Source organism: Aegilops tauschii, chromosome 5 (assembly GCF_002575655.3).
Source record: "Aegilops tauschii subsp. strangulata cultivar AL8/78 chromosome 5, Aet v6.0, whole genome shotgun sequence".
NCBI classification, from domain to species: domain Eukaryota; kingdom Viridiplantae; phylum Streptophyta; class Magnoliopsida; order Poales; family Poaceae; genus Aegilops; species Aegilops tauschii.
In genome coordinates, this window is record NC_053039.3 from 537,724,599 (window position 1) to 537,731,086 (window position 6,488).

The 6,488-nt window shown below is 46.1% G+C and overlaps 1 long non-coding RNA gene across 2 annotated transcripts; it reads left to right on the forward strand.

Annotated features, from left to right (window-relative positions):
- The first annotated feature begins 359 nt into the window (after positions 1-359).
- LOC141022592 (uncharacterized) lies at positions 360-2,170 on the forward strand. Of its 2 annotated transcripts, XR_012183775.1 has the most exons (3): positions 360-1,502; positions 1,606-1,663; positions 1,753-2,170. It is a non-coding gene; the product is annotated as an uncharacterized lncRNA (long non-coding RNA). The 2 variants fall into 2 exon arrangements; XR_012183774.1 differs by having other exon boundaries at positions 360-1,663.
- The last annotated feature ends 4,318 nt before the right edge of the window (positions 2,171-6,488 follow it).

Sequence of the window (6,488 nt, forward strand, 5' to 3'; positions counted from 1 at the left end):
GGGTTCAAACAATGGTCGTTTCACTTTGTTCAAGCAACTAGCAACTACTCCCTCCGTCTCATAATGTAAGACCTTTTTTGACGCATAATGTAATACATTTTTTGACACTAGAGTAACTAATAATGCACGCTCTGGTGGTCCAACAGCATCTGCACTGTTGCTTTTAGAGCAAAGCCAATTCATATGGAAGAGTCGGTCTCTTCCTGACAGAGTGGAGAGAAAGAAAGAATTAAACAGAAAATGGTTGGAGCCATCCTTCCCCGTCACTCCTGTCTCTTTCCCTCTCTGCGTGTGCACTGTGCAGCAGCTCAGGCTCGACGCGTCCGTGTTGGGGCCAGGCGGGCCCACGCAGCGTCGCTTTGCTTCTTTGCGCTCTCTCTCTCGTTGCCATCGCACACCCTGCGTTGCTGGAAAAGCCCTCGAGCACCACGCTCGCACAGCAGCAGTCCCTCCTCTCCCACACCGGTCTTCTTCTTCTTCTTCTTCTTCTTCTTTTTCTTTCCTGTTAAAAACTAGACCGCTTCTTTGGCGACAGATCTAGCTTGGATCCATGGGCTCGGCGCAAAAGAAGCTTGGATCCGCTCGTCCGGCCGCAGTCGTACTGGCCAGCGCTTGGGCGCTCGGCACCGCCTTCGTCTTGGTCCTCAGCTACGGCCTGGAGTACGCAACCACATGCGCGCTGGTAAGTGGTAATTAACCACGATCGACCCGTGTTTGTGCTTTTACATCCCGAATCTTCCGATCGGATGAAGTTGGTGTCCTCTGCTGTCCCTGTTCTTCCCGTAGACGGAGGTGGGCGCCCTAGACATCGGGATTCTGTGCTGCGCCGCTCTCCAGGCGGCCCCGGCGGTGCTGGCCCTGCGGCTCCCGTGCCGCCGCGTCAGGGCCCGCTGCGCCTTCGCCTATGTTGCCCTCGCGCTCATTATCACTACTAGTAGAAAACGGGGCTTGGGTTGGGGCCTGGCCAGCCCATTAGTCCCGGTTTTGTTATGAACCGGGACCTATGGGGCATACCTCCCGGTTCATGTGCCCACGGGGCCGGCCGGGCTTCGGGAGGCATTTGTCTCGGTTCGTGTGGACCCATTTGTCCCGGTTCTAGGCACGAACTGGGATCAGTGTTCCTCGCTCCTAGCCCACAGCCATTGGTCCCAATTCGTGCCTATAACTGGGACAGAAGGGGACCTTTAGTCCCGCTTCTAGCCACGAACTGGGACCAATGAGTTGCCTATATATACCCCATCGTCGCAGCAGAGCACTCTACAGTGCTCTGTTTTTTCTGGCTGGCGAGGGAAGAGCTTTGTGGTGCTCTAGCTCACCTCCTATGCACATGAGGTGTTCGATGAAATGCCCGAGCCAAACTAGTTAAGCTTTCTCCTCTCGATGCTCGACCTCCAAGCTCCATTTTTCCCGATATTTGTCTAGGTTTAGTGGTCCGTCACGTCCCGTCCTCGTCTTCACCGCCGTCGATCGCCCGCGCCGATCCCGTCGTCGGCACCACCGTGGTGAGCCTCTTGTTCTTATCTTCTTTCTGAAAGAAAAACATTCTTACTTTAGATAGATACTTGTCTAATTTTCTTACTTTTATTATTGCTTGTTATTATATAGTGCGATGGTTTTGGTATCCGCCTCCGTCAGCCCTCGTCCTGTTTATGATTCGGATATGGTATATATATTATCTTTTATAACTATTTAGTTCATTTATTGTTTATGACAATTATGCCGACCAACGTGACATAGATTTTATTTATCTAGGAGGTATGTGAACCGGAAATTCCAACCGACCCTACGTCGAGAGGTTAAATTTAGTTGAAGAAGAAAACAATTACTTGAAGGAAAAAAAATAAAAAAATTGAGGAGGAGAAGATGATATTGGAGTTGCATGTTGCGGATGTCGTCGATGATCACAAGATCAAGATGGACGAATGCGTTTGAAGATCAGAAAGATTAGAAAATATGCCATTCATACCGAGACTTGGTATCATTATGCCGTTGGATCAATTGGTACCTTGGTTGCGATTATGATCACATTTGTTGTTGCATTGAAATGTTTTACATAGTTTCAATGTATGGTTTAATTAGATGCTCTGGAGAGCTATATGTTTTTCAATGAGAACTATGTATGTACTTTGGTTTTAATGTGGTGATGAACTTCTATTAATTTGGTCACTTATCTATCCGTAATGTTCTGTAATGGTTTTTGACACACTTAATTATATATAACGCACGCAGATGAACTGGCAATGGATGTACAGTGGTAGACACACCTCCGAGTATGTTAAGGGCGTGCATAATTTTCTCGAAGTGGCTGAGGCAAACAAGCAGAGTGGTTTTATGTGCTGTACATGCCCTATATGTGGGAATACGAAGTCTTACTCTGACCGGAAAATCCTTCACAGCCACCTGCTTTATAAGGGTTTCATGCCACACTATAATGTTTGGACCAGGCACGGAGAAATAGGGGTTATGATGGAAGACAGCGAAGAAGAAGAGGACGATGACAACTATGTGCCGCCGAAATACGGTGATGCTGCAACGGGGGAAGCTGCTGAAGATCAAGAGGAACCAGACGATATTGTGCCCGATGATGATCTCCGCCGGGTCATTGTTGATGCAAGGAGACAGTGCGAAGTCAAAAGGAGAAGCCGAAGTTCGATCACATGTTAGAGGATCACAAAAAAGGATTGTACCCCAATTGCGAAGATGGCAACACAAAGCTCGATACCGTACTGGAATTGATGCAGTGGAAGGCAGAGAATGTTGTGCCTGACAAAGGATTTGAGAAGCTACTGAAAATATTGAAGAAGAAGCTTCCAAAGGATAACGAATTGCCCGACAGTACGTACGCATCAAAGAAGGTCGTATGCCCTCTAGGATTGGAGGTGCAGAAGATACATGCATGCCCTAATGACTGCATCCTCTACCGTGGTGCGTACGAGGATTTGAACGCATGCCCGATATGCGGTGCATTGCGGTATAAGATCAGACGAGATGACCCTGGTGATGATGACGGCGAGCCCCCCATGAAGAGGGTTCCTGCCAAGGTGATGTGGTATGCTCCTATAATACCACGGTTGAAACGTCTGTTCAGAAACGAAGAGCATGCCAAGTTGATGCGATGGCATAGAGAGGACCGTAAGAAAGACGGGAAGTTGGGAGCACCCGCTGACGGGTCGCAATGGAGAAAAATCGAGAGAAAGTACGAGGCTGAGTTTGCAGGTGACCCAAGGAACGTATGGTTTGGTTTAAGCGCGGACGGCATTAATCCTTTCGAGGAGCAGAGCTGCAATCACAACACCTGGACCGTGCCTCTATGTATGTATAACCTTCCTCCTTGGATGTGCATGAAGCGGAAGTTCATTATGATGCCAGTTCTCATCCAAGGCCCTAAGCTACCCGGCAACGACATTGATGTGTACATAAGGCCATTAGTTGAAGAACTTTTACAGCTGTGGAATGGAAATGGTGTACGTGTGTGGGATGAGTACAAACAGGAGGAATTTAACCTGCATGCGTTGCTGTTTGTAACCATCAATGATTGGCCTGCTCTCAATAACCTTTCAGGACAGACAAACAAGGGATACCACGCATGCACGCACTGTTTAGCTGACATCGAAAGTATATACCTGGACAAATGCAGGAAGAATGTGTACCTGGGGCATCGTCGATTTCTTCCGACCAACCATCAATGTCCAAAGAAAGACAAGCATTTCAAAGGCGAGGCAGATCACCAGAAGAAGCCCGCCATGCGTACCGGTGATCACGTACTTGTTATGGTCAATGATTTACACGTAATCTTTGGAAAGGGTCCCGGCGGACTACTGTTCCGAATGACGCTCAGGGACACGCACCCATGTGGAAGAAGAAATCTATATTTTGGGACCTACCCTACTGGAAAGACCTAGAGGTCCGCTCTTCAATCGACGTGATGCACGTGATGAAGAACCTTTGCGTGAACCTGCTAGGCTTCTTGGGCGTGTATGGGAAGACAAAAGATACACCGGAGATACGGGAGGACCTGCAACGTTTGCACGAAAAAGACGACATGCCTCCAAAGCAGTATGAAGGTCCTGCTAGCTACGCTCTTACCAAAGAAGAGAAGAAAATCTTCTTTGCATGCCTGCTCAGTATGAAGGTCCCGTCTGGCTTCTCGTCGAATATAAAGGGAATAATAAATATGCCAGAGAAAAAGTTCCAGAACCTAAAGTCTCATGACTGCCACGTGATTATGACGCAACTGCTTCCGGTTGCATTGAGGGGGCTTCTACTGGAAAACATCCGATTAGCCATTGTGAAGCTATGTGCATTCCTCAATGCAATCTCTCAGAAGGTGATCGATCCAGAAATCATACCAAGGCTAAGGAGTAATGTGGCGCAATGCCTTGTTAGTTTCGAGCTGGTGTTCCCACCATCCTTCTTCAATATCATGATGCACGTCCTAGTTCATCTAGTCGACGAGATTGTCATTCTGGGCCCCGTATTTCTACACAATATGTTCCCCTTCGAGAGGTTCATGGGAGTCCTAAAGAAATATGTCTGTAACCGCGCTAGGCCAGAACGAAGCATCTCCATGGACCATCAAACAGAGGATGTCATTGGGTTTTGTGTTGACTTCATTCCTGGCCTTAAGAAGATTGGTCTCCCTAAAACGCGGTATGAGGGGAGACTGACTGGAAAAGGCACGCTTGGAGGGGACTCAATAATATGCAGGGACGGGCATTCTTGGTCTCAAGCACACTACACAGTTCTACAGAACTCTACCTTGGTGACCCTGTATGTCGATGAACACAAGAACAGTCTGCGGTCCAAACACCCGAAGCAGTGTGACGACTGGATTACATGTGAACACATCAAGACTTTCGGTAGTTGGTTGGAAACACATCTCAGAGGTGACAACACTGTTTGTGATGAGCTGTACTCGTTGTCTAGGGGACCATCTTTGACTGTATCGACTTACAAAGGATACGAGATAAATGGGAATACATTTTACACGATCACCCAAGATCAAAAGAGCACCAATGAAAACAGCGGTGTCCGCTTTGATGCAGCAACCAAGAGGGGAAAGGACACATATTATGGTTACATAGTGGACATATGAGAACTTGACTATGGACATGATTTTAAGGTCCCTTTGTTTAAGTGCAAATGGGTCAATCTGTCAGGAGGCGGGGTACAGGTAGACCCACAGTACGGAATGACAACAGTGGATCTGAACAATCTTGGGTACACAGACGAACCGTTCATCCTAGCCAATGATGTGGCGCAGGTTTTCTATGTGAAGAACATGTCTACCAAACCGAGAAAAAGAAAAGATAAGGAAGCGAACACATCATACGATGAGCCAAAGCACCACATAGTTCTTTCAGAAAAAAGAGACATCGTGGGAGTGGAGAGCAAGAAAGACATGTCCGAAGATTATAAATTTTTTCATGAAATTCCTCCCTCCAAAGTCAAGGCTGACCCAAGCACCCTGATAAACGATGAAGATTATCCATGGTTACGGCGCAATAAGCAAAGGACACAAGTGGAAAAAAAGTGAAGACTTTCTCTCCACAACTATTATGATGATGCCTTTGATCTAGAATATCACTGCAGTTACATGCGAAGAAATGAAATGCCTGTTGTAATAGACGAGTTTCCGTATGAAACCCTGATACTTCGAAAGAGATTGTCCGTTTTGTACACGAAGTGCATCTAGTTTTTGCCGTAACCCTCTCTACTTTTTGCACATGCTATGTGGGTGAAATGATGATACCATGCCAAGTTTCAACCTTTTCAAATTTCATTTGAAATGCTTTTCAATTTCAGGGTCTTATAGCTCAAAAAAATCAGTAAATGCATGAAAAATAACAAATGAAGTCAAAAAGGGTTGAAAATTGATGATGTGGCTTTGAATGGTGCATTTTGAACACACAAGAAGTCTGGAGTTCAAATAAGTTCAAAAAAAATGAAATCCCTTTGTAACAGATGAGTTTTCGTCCGAAACTCTGATATTTCAAAAGAGATTGTCTGTTTTGTACACGAAGTGCATCCAGTTTTTGCCGTAACCCTCTTAACTTTTTTGCACATGCTATGTGGGTGGAATGATGATACCTACCAACTTTCAACCTTTTCAGAGTTCATTTGAAATGCTTTTCAATTTCAGGGTCTTATAGCTCAAAAAATCAGTAAATGCATGAAAAATAACAAATGAAGTCAGAAAGGGTTGAAAATTGATGATGTGGCTTTGAATGGTGCATTTTGAACACACAAGAAGTCTGGAGTTGTAATAAGTTATTAAAAATAAAAGAGAGGCGCAATGCTCACCTGCACGTTGCTTAGCTTCAGGCCTTGAGGAAATAGTGTAGACTGCACTGAGCTATGTGTAGTTTTCGTCCGAAACCCTGATAGCTCCATGTAGTCTACACGACTTCCTCAAGGCCCGAAGCTAAGCGACGTGTAGGTGAGCATTGTGCCTCTCCTTCCTCGTCTCTACACTCAGGGCTTATAAA